This window comes from Canis lupus, chromosome 20, assembly GCF_011100685.1.
Source record: "Canis lupus familiaris isolate Mischka breed German Shepherd chromosome 20, alternate assembly UU_Cfam_GSD_1.0, whole genome shotgun sequence".
Classification (NCBI taxonomy): Eukaryota; Metazoa; Chordata; class Mammalia; order Carnivora; family Canidae; genus Canis; species Canis lupus.
In genome coordinates, this window is record NC_049241.1 from 6,385,929 (window position 1) to 6,395,925 (window position 9,997).

The 9,997-nt window shown below is 38.8% G+C and overlaps 1 long non-coding RNA gene across 3 annotated transcripts; it reads right to left on the bottom strand.

The window, feature by feature from the left end:
• Positions 1-1,806: 1,806 nt before the first annotated feature.
• On the bottom strand, positions 1,807-8,818 carry LOC102156438. Of its 3 annotated transcripts, XR_005374396.1 has the most exons (4): positions 8,685-8,818; positions 8,409-8,489; positions 5,281-5,438; positions 1,807-2,743 (listed from the first exon to the last, which is right to left on the bottom strand). It is a non-coding gene; the product is annotated as an uncharacterized LOC102156438 (long non-coding RNA). The 3 variants fall into 3 exon arrangements; XR_005374397.1 differs by lacking the exon at positions 5,281-5,438; XR_005374398.1 differs by lacking the exons at positions 5,281-5,438; positions 8,409-8,489 and having other exon boundaries at positions 8,685-8,813.
• Positions 8,819-9,997: the final 1,179 nt, after the last annotated feature.

The following is a 9,997-nucleotide window of genomic DNA, read 5'->3' on the forward strand; positions in this document are numbered from 1 at the left end:
AAATAGCCTGGGCTTACTGGATGCACCAAGTTCCCAGGAGAGGCAAGGCTGTACGTATAGTTGCAATAGAAGTTGATAAAGGAATACAACAGGTTTAAAGCAGAAATTATGCAGAAAGAAGGGCCCCCATGCACATGGTTTGGTAGCTGCTTTTACATGTGGCTGTTTCAACTGTACATAGTCCCTCTGGAGATAGAGGAGCTCATGTTAAAATTGCTACTATGGACTGCATTGTGCATCATCTTTTGTGCCTTCCCCACATAAATTCATATGTTGAAGTCCTAACCTCCAGTACTTCAGACTGTGACTGTATAGATAGAGCCTTTATCATTGTGTTTAAATTGCAATAAGGCCATTGCATTGCCCTAATGCAGTATCACTGGTGTACTTATAAGAAGAGAAAATCTGGACACATGCATGTATGGAAGGAAGATGGTGTGAAGACACAGGGAGAAGGCCACCAACTACAAGCCAAGGAGCAAGGTCTGTGGTAGATTTTTCCTTCACTATTATCAGAAGGAAACAATCCTACCCAAACCTTGGTTTAGGACTTCTAGCCCCATTTATTATTATGAGACAATAAATGTCATTTAGGGGTGCCTGGATGGCTCAGTTGGTTAAGCGTCTGCCTTCAGCACAGGTCATGGTCTTGGAGTCCTGGGACCAAGCCCTGTGTTGAGCTCAACGCTCAACAGGGGGAGTCTGCTTCACTCTCTCCTTCTGTTCCTCCCTCCCCCACTCATGCTCACTCTCCCTCTCTCAAATAAATAAATAGAATCTTAAAAAAAAATTCTGTTGTTCAAGCCACCCAGTCTGTGGTATTGTTATGGCAGTCCCTAGCAAACCAATATGGTTATAACGCACTTTTATTTAATTTATTTAAGAAACACCTATACAGAGCTTACTATGTGGCCAACACATTTCTAAGCACTTTACAAATTTTATTTAATTTTTTTAAAAAGATTTTATTTTTATATAATTCTACTATGCTCAGTGTGGGGCTTGAACTCACAATCCCCGAGATCAATAGTCTCATGCTCTACTGACTGAGCCATCCAGGAACCCCAGTACTTTACAAATCTTAATTATCATAACAACTCTATGAAGTAGGATCTACTATTGTCCCCATTTTACAGATTGGGTAACTGAAGCACAAAGACATAAGTAACTTGCCTAACTTGGTAACTAAAGGAGCCAGTATCTGAATATGGGCAGTCTGATTCAAGTCCACATTCTGATACCTCTCTCTACAAGGTCTGATGTCCTTTGTCTCTTAGGATTGAACCAGGGGTTCCAAGATATAGGTTGAAACTTGTCTCCACAGAGTTGTGTGTGTGTGTGTGTGTGTGTGTGTGTGTGTGTTTAAATCTAATACCACACCATCCCTCCCTGCCAAGTAGATAGAAATCACATTTCATAATGTTTTTCTAGATTTTTAAGCCTCACATCAAGGAAAACAACCCAGGATTCTTACAAAATATCTGCTGGAAAAAAATATATCTGTTGGTCCTCCATTAGAGGCAGAATACTGGACTTTCCAGGCTTTGGATGAACAATTCTTATTTCTTACCTAGCAACATTCCATAGAGGTATGAGAGGAGTGATGTCTTCTCTGTTAGCTAGCAAAGAACTCCTTCTAGTTATATGGAACTTGAAGAATTGCATGAATGGTGGGGCTCTGTAGTCATACAAGACAGCTTACAGGCAAAAGCCTTTTCCATTTGCATCCTTAGCTATCAACAGAGTGTCAACCAATATGTGTACAGATGCTTGACTTCAATGTGTGAAAAAAATCTTTCTACAAAATCAACCAGAGAAGCCAAATTTAATTAATAAACTTTTTAGAACATGAGCAACCAGGGAAAGATAATCACTGCAGGGAAAGAGGTAAGCTTTTATTCCTGGCCATAAAACACAAAAGTTTTGAAGATCGGTGTTTTAGTGGTATTTTCTATGAAAAGCATTGGAAGCCGGACTGCAGCTCAGCTGGGGAGTTAGTTATTAAATGGACTGAAAGTACACATGTTCAACCTGCTGAACATGAACCATGCTGCACACCTCCCCACACCCTGCCCTTGAGAGTTTCAGGTTGAAAGACTTTGTTTGAGTTGTTCATTGCTCAGAGTCTGGAGTGGAGGAGCCAGAAACACACCTCTTTACTCTTTACCATTTCATCTGACTCACTTGGAGATTTTGTGGAGGTGACCGTGAGAGGCCAAGGTGGTGCCAGCAAAAGTTTGGACTTCAATGAATCAACAGACTTAGTGATAGACAAAAATGATAGAGTGATGGAGAGGCTCCATGTTCTACTTGCATTCAGTAGCTTTTTCACTCCTCTCGAGAGTTGATGCTGGGCCTCAAGTTATACAAGAACAACTTGATAGAAGGTTAGCAACAGATCCTTTTCCAATCATGACAGAGGAAACAAAACCAAAGTATGCTCAGTAACAAAGGGGCAGTGACCTGTGACCTCTTCTAAACCATTCCTTCTTGCATCCAATCCAAACTGTGGCTTCTTTGAAATGATCCATGTGGTTTTCTATCTTGTTCTACTAGGAAGCATTGGCGTTACCCCCACCTCTAGTTATCTCTGATATTTCCAAACAGGTCCCAGTCCCAAAATTTCCACTGCAGAGAAATCCTAAGCAAGCTTGTTGGCAAGTCTCTCCTGTTGTTCTGGGAGCCAGCTCTGCCCCAGGTGTTCTAATGTTGACATGCACTGCAGGGAGCCGACTTAGAACATCTGAGAACAAAAGGAGAAAAACATTATGAAACGTGATTTCTACCTGGAATATGCCAGATAGGAAGGAAACAAGTCCTTTGTAAGGAAGCAGGTCTCAGCCTGAATCTCAGTGCCTGGTAAAGAATGCCAGGAGGTTGTTGTTGGGGGTGGTGGTGGGATTGGTATGGAAGGAGGGTCATGATTTGTAAATGAGACTGTCTGGCTCCAGAGAGGCAGCATGATATTGAAATGCTCACAGTTCCATTGCTATTAGCCCCTACCAAACCCATAGTAGGGACGTGGTACATTCCAGTGTGGTCCCTTCACAAAAATAAGAAGCAAAAATAAGAAGCAAGGCCAGATTCACCCACACCAGTCATGTAAGAAAACTTCATAAGAAGCCAGGGGCCTGAGAAACATTTCTATAACTGAAATCTTTGTAGATCTATGGTATCTTTGGAGATGTTGCTAGAGAATGGAATTATATGTGAGGTCAAGACTGGATCTGACTTCCTCTCTAGGTAGTTTAACCTACATGGAAGGCTTTGGAGAATTCAGTTCTTCATGCATGCAGAAGCCTTCCACTTCCCTAAAATGAAGTTCTTTATCATCCTCTTAAGCAGATACCATGACGACACAGCAGGTAGCTTTATGCTCCTTCAGGTCCTTCTAACTCGAATAACAACATTGCTAGTTTATCATTTCCAGCGAAGTCAGGCAATACCTGCTATGCAGGATTTCTAAGCAAAATAATTTACTGCAAGAAACTGTCAATTGCCTGTCTACCTTGGTGGCTCTGAAGAGATTGACAAAGACCAGAGATATGAAAGGAAAATATTTGTAAAACCAAATCAGAGTCCCTGCTCCCTCCTTTTGGCATAATTCTTATCTTTCTAGAGTAATTCTAAGACTCCTATTCAAGTTGAAACTTACCCTGATGCCTTTCTATGATGAATATTTGTATAACTGGTTGTTCATCTGTTCCTTATTTAGTTAACCAATCTATTGTAGATGAAGCCTAAGTATATGGAAGTGAACCAATTTGCATGTATTTTAGGTCAGAATAAGAGTTTCATCCTACAATAGATGAAGCTAAATGTCGCACAACAAAGCATATTATATGAGGCCTTTGTAAAAGGAACATATACATTTTCTGACAATTACTTTAGCACATTGGGTTCAAGTAGAACTTATAAAAAGATCTTATTGGGTTATTCTTAAATAACCCAATATGGATGAAAGTACCTAAATATTTTCTCACCGGAGCAAACTTGTATTGGTTAAATTATGCTGATGAGTTGCATAACTGAATCAGGAAGCAGCCATACCAAAAACCCACTTGAGGTTTAAAGAGCAATGAAGTTAAAATAACTGTGGTCTCCAAAGTATTGAGTCAAGGAAATGCTCTGAGTTCATGGAGTGATTTGGAGAGAAGCAAATTGAATTCAGTGGTTATAAGGCAGTAAGATTTCTGAACCAATCAATAGTTAAGAGATCTAGCTTTAGATTCCACCTTTTGTTGCCGTACACTGGGGAATTCACTTCTCTCTGGGTTTCATCCATAGAGTAAGGTGCTTGAATTAGATTATTTCTCTGAGGTCCCTTTCAATTCTGTTACTCTGTGAGATAGGTGACCTTAGTTTAGTGTATGCTGGTTTTAATCAGCAATACTTTTTGTTGCTGTTTATACATAATTTAATTAAAAATTGTACTACATTAGGGTGCTTGGGATTTTCTCAATTTTTTTTAAATCCCTGCATTTAAGATGGTTAACCAGGCTATTTAAATAGTTTAAGACTAGAAATCACCAGGTAAAATTGATAGGATCATTAACTGTACCTCAATAAAATAACGATAAAAGAATAAATGCAGCATGGAGATTATTAGATTAGATTATTAGATTAGATCGTCACAATAGTAGCATGGAGACCTTATATCAAAGACAAGGATGAAGATGTTTAACATTTGTATAAGTTTTAGCAGACAGAACATGAGAGCAAGGGAATTCAAAGAAGGCCATGGTAGGAAAATAGATGTTCACAAATATTTGCTTATTCTGGAACATAAATTTTGATTTAAAAGAATAAAGCACACACAGAGGATGATCAAAATGAGCATTTGTAACACTGAAGAAATAAAATACTGTAACATGAAAAGGCCTGCATAGGGGATCCCTGGGTGGCTCAGCAGTTTAGTGCCTCCCTTCGGCCTGGGTCATGATCTTGGAGTCCCTGGATCAAGTCCTGCATCAGGCTCCCTGTATGGAGCCTGCTTCTCCCTCTGCCTGTGTCTCTGCCTCTCTCTCTCTCTCTGTCTCTCATGAATTAAAAAAAAAAAAAGGCCTGGATACTTCATAGGCTGTAAGCAAAGATCTAAGTAAAACTTCTTCAATAAAAGTTAATATCTGAATAAATGTTAGCTTATACTCTATCTTTTCAAGCCTAAGTTTCATGACCTCAGCTGGTAAACTTCAAAGCCTCTACTCAAAGAAGAAATTCTGTAGAAAATATGGAAATCTAGAAATTGCAGCAGAAGAGGAACATGATAGAGGTACTAACCTAATGCGTAAATGTTCATGTCAGAACTGTGAAGGATGACACTATCCATTGGCTGAGGAACTCGTTACTGCCTTTGTTAGGCTGGGTTGCCTAAGATGGGGACTGGGATGGAGATTTGTTTGAAGAAGTTTCAATGGGAATTCTCTCTAGATCAACACCTGGAAGAGAGTGAAGGGGAGAAGGATTGGGCAAGAGAAACTAAGTTGTGGTTCAGCTGCAATAATGGCTTTAGCCAATCCCACAGAAAGTTCTGGAGCTGGGATGGCTTTTAAAAGTTGTCTTCAATCAAGGTAAGAAGGCTGGACCTATGTACATTCATACAAATTGGTCATTAGATGTGAGCTGTATCTCAGGAAGGAGCATAACCTGTGGCAATGCAGCTCCCCATGGCTGATGGCAGTGCCCAGAGAGAAACTTACCTGAAGGGACATTTGGGGTACTGTACCACAGCATCTACTATTTGGTTTCATAGTATGAAAACTAACTCTTCACTGTGTAAAAAATTATATAAAATAGTAACAAAACATCAATAGACAAGAGATCAGCTTCTAAGCAACCTTACCTATCTTTTCCAGAAAAGATCATGATAACAAATGTCTTTGAACAGACAAAACAGATGCCACCAAGTCTATGCACCAAAGCTAGCCAACTTGATTCATGGAGAGTCTCTGCAAAGGAAATCTGGCAATATATCATCTATGCCCATATCCAATAATAACAAATTAAGAGAAGCATTAAAAAATTTCTTAATAACAGGAAGTAGTGACTACTAACACCTGTATCTGTGAGGAAAGAATCAAACAAAATGATATAAGGGGGGAAAAAACTCAACAACTTAAAAGGGACAGGAGTCTGGAACGAGGTAGTATCATAGGGAAAATGTGTCCTAGCATCTCACTATACCTAAGGGTATCACCACATTACAGCTCATTACTGTGACTGCAATTTTTAACAACTAGGTATTTGTGAAAATTTGTATTCTATAAATTTTGCTTATAAAAGAAAAATAAATTTCAGAATTATTTCCTTTTAGAATAGTTTTTTTTTAAGATTATTTATTTATTTATTTATTTATTCATGAGACACACAGAGAGAACGAGAGGCAGAGACACAGGCAGAGGGAGAGGGAGAGGGAGAAGCAGGCTCCATGCAGGGAGCCTGATGTGGGACTCGATCCTGGAATTCCAGAATCACACCCTGGGCTGAAGGCAGGCGCTAAACCACTGAGCCACCCAGGGATCCCCTCCTTTTAGAATAGTTTTAAAAAGCTTGATGCTTATTCATAGTTATCCAGAAAACCTTGGTGGTCCAGATTCCAGTCCATCCTTGAAAGGACCCATATAGCTAAGTGTTTACTATATACATAAACTTAGAAGTTAAAGGTTAATAGGCATGGCTTCAACAGGTTTTATTAGGTAGATGTTCACACAGAAGTTCTGTAGCAGTGGCTTCAATATCCTATTTCTAAAAAAAAAAAAAAAAAAAAAAATATCCTATTTCTTTCCTTTCTTAATCAGGTCCCCCAGAGAGTATACTTGATAAGCAAGAAGTTAGGCACAGATTCTTTCAAGTGAATTAGACAATTCAATTACAAGGAGTTTGGAGCATGCTCTTTGCCTCACTAGCTGCCTCACCCTTGCTAACCGAGCTTAGAAAAACGTCTGCCAGCAGGTAGAATTCTGCGCCGGCTTCGTCATCCACTCAGTCTTGCTTTCAGAGGGGAAAATGGATATAAAGAAGACAGTAAAAGCAGGGCTCTGACCAGCCTTCTGAAGCCTATGACTGCTTTGGGAATGAGCGGTTGTTGCTTTTCCACTGACTCAGCTAAGTGTAAGAAGAAAGTATTCCTGAAAATTTACCTAACTGGAAAGTCAATGGAAGTAAATTTTTTGTGAAACGCTGAATCATTCTGATATATTAGCCAGAAGTTTATGCAATTTCTTTTTATCACCGGAAGATCTTTAGTAATTGTAGGCACTCCTCTTATTTCAATAGTTTTGGAGAGGGATTGTTGACACCTTAGATTAAGCCAGTGGATACTTGCCACCTTTTTCCATTCATAAAGTCAAAGAACGAGGCATGTGCCGAAAACCTGAAAGTCATTACAGGACTGGACTTAAAAACAATTTTTTTTTTTTTTTTTTTTTTTGCTTTGAAGTCTTTTTAACATTCCTGTAAGATCTCTTTATCATGAATACAACTAAATCCTCTCATCTTTTTTTTTCAGATTGTAATAAGAATACTTAACACGAGATCTACCCTCTCGACTGATTTTTAAGCTGTACAATACAATGTTGTTGACTATAGGTACAAAGTTGTACAGGAGAAATCGAGAGCTCATTCATCTTGTTAACTGAAACTTTACGCTTCTTGATTAGTAACACCCTGTTCTCCCCGTAGTCTCTGGTAACCAGCATTCTCCTCTGTCATCCTGCAAAACTGACTACTTTAGATACTTCATATAAGTGAAATCATGAACTATTTGTCTTTCTGTGTCTGGCTTATTTCACTGAATATAACATCCTCAAGGTCCATCCATGTTGTCACGTATTGCAGAATTTCCTTCACCTTTGAGACTCAATAATATTCCATTATATGTATAAACCACATTTCCTTTATCCATTCATCTACCAAAGAACACAGAGGCTGTTCCCATATCTTGGCTACTGTGAATAGTGAGTGCTGTGATGAACATGGAAGTGCTAATAACTCTTCGAGATTCTAGAAATCTTCTCATCTTCAGTGCATACAAGTCATATTCACTCTCTGCCTTTCTCTTACCCTCCTCTTTCTTTGTTCTTGGTCAAGCCTCCTGGCTTACACAGCATTTCTGACATTCACCTTGATTGCTATGTTTTCATAGAAAAGCATGATATATTATACCCTGGCAACCTCTCTGCTAACTAAATCCACCCATTTTGCAGGTTAACAGTTCTGCTTATAGTGTATCTTCAACACAGCACTGGGAGTGCTGCGGGCAGTTGAATAAATATTAACAAGCAAAAATAATTATGTCTCCTTTACTTACCTTTTCTGTTTGAAGTTGCTTTACATCTTCTGTAGTCCTCACCAGACATAAGACAAACTGACTCAAATTAGAGATTTTTACACTTAAGAAAGAGACTCACCTTTATATTTATCCCAATTGTTAATTTTCTACTCAGATAAAATATCTAGCATGATGTAAGCCTTGAAGTGGAGGGATCCATCTGAAAGTATGCATAAAAATATGTAAGACCCATTCAAACTATTCATCATGGCCCCATGGTTAAAGAAATCCAAACACTCAATACAAATCAAATGAGAAAATTGGCCATAATCTCAAAAACAGAATCTTATACTTTTAGATCTTACAAAGAAAGACTTTATTTTTCCTATGAAATCATAAACAAAAATTAACATACCTGACCTTGAAAACATGGTTGGCTGACTTAATTCCAATATCATTGGAGCAAGCTGGAACTTGTTATTTGTCCCTCAGTGAAATAAGGCACATTTGGAATATACCCAGTGTTCCTAACTTCATGTTGGAGGAAATCACAGAGGATAGCTAAAGTTACTTGAGGTAGCATTCCATTGGTGTTAATGATCAATTAAAGAACTATTGTGAGGGGGTAATTTCTAAAATATGCCTGACCTGGGAGGAAGAAAGAACCTTGAATTAAACTGGCAACACAACTTAAAGAATTCTTGTTGAAAGTGAGAACTTAAAGTTTCTCCAACCTATAGAAGCTTTGATTATACCATTGGCAATTTATTTTACTATACTTAGTTTTACTCATTCACTCATTCTTCCTTTACCTTAAGTGGGAACATAGCTGTAAACTATCATTGTTCCATGAGAGGAAAAAACAGATTATAGTTCTACTTCTTCCATGGCAGAACTGGGACCAGACTTGTCCTCCCACTGTAAGTGACTAGAAAACAGAACAAAATTTATGAGACAACTATTTTCAGACATTAGTCAGTAGTATAGGACTGTGATCCTTAAGAGAAGAGAAACAAAATAGGAGAGTCCTATGATCACCAGAACTTTCTGCCAGGGCACTTTCTGGATTACAGCATAGGGATGAGGAACCCAAGCCCAACAGGTAGGTCATGTTAAATGAGGAGACAGATATTAGAGTTCTGGGAGAATGAGGAGGCTGAAGTCTATGGTGTAGACTAATAGTGAGGAGAGAAAAGCTCTGAAAGTTTGAATGGGTTCCCCTTTAGTCTGTGCCTGAATACTAAACTGAGCATGCATAGAATGAGAATACATAAGGCAGGGGTAGTAAAAACTACAATTACTGGGGAAAAGATAAATATCAGGGAACTATAAGCTTCTAGTTCAATTCATAGAACACAATTCATGGAGCTCACACAACGCTGAGAACATTCAAATACAGACCTCTTTAAACACCTAGCACATTCAGTAAAGACCTCAGGAAGACCATACCTTAGAAGTAGGACTAGGGACACCTGGATGGCCCAGTCAGTTGAGTGTCTGACTTGATTTCAGCTCAGATCATAATCTCAGAGTTGTGAGATCGAGCCCAGGGTTGGGCTCCACACTGGGCATGGAGCCTGCTTAAGATTCTCTCTCTCCTTCTTCCTCTACCCTTCCCCCTTCCCTTGTGCTCTCTCTCTCCTTTCTCTGAAAAAAAAAGAAAAAAGAAAAAAAAAGTAGGACTAAACTAACCATAGATTAAGGCTATTCTACACCTCTGTAACAAAA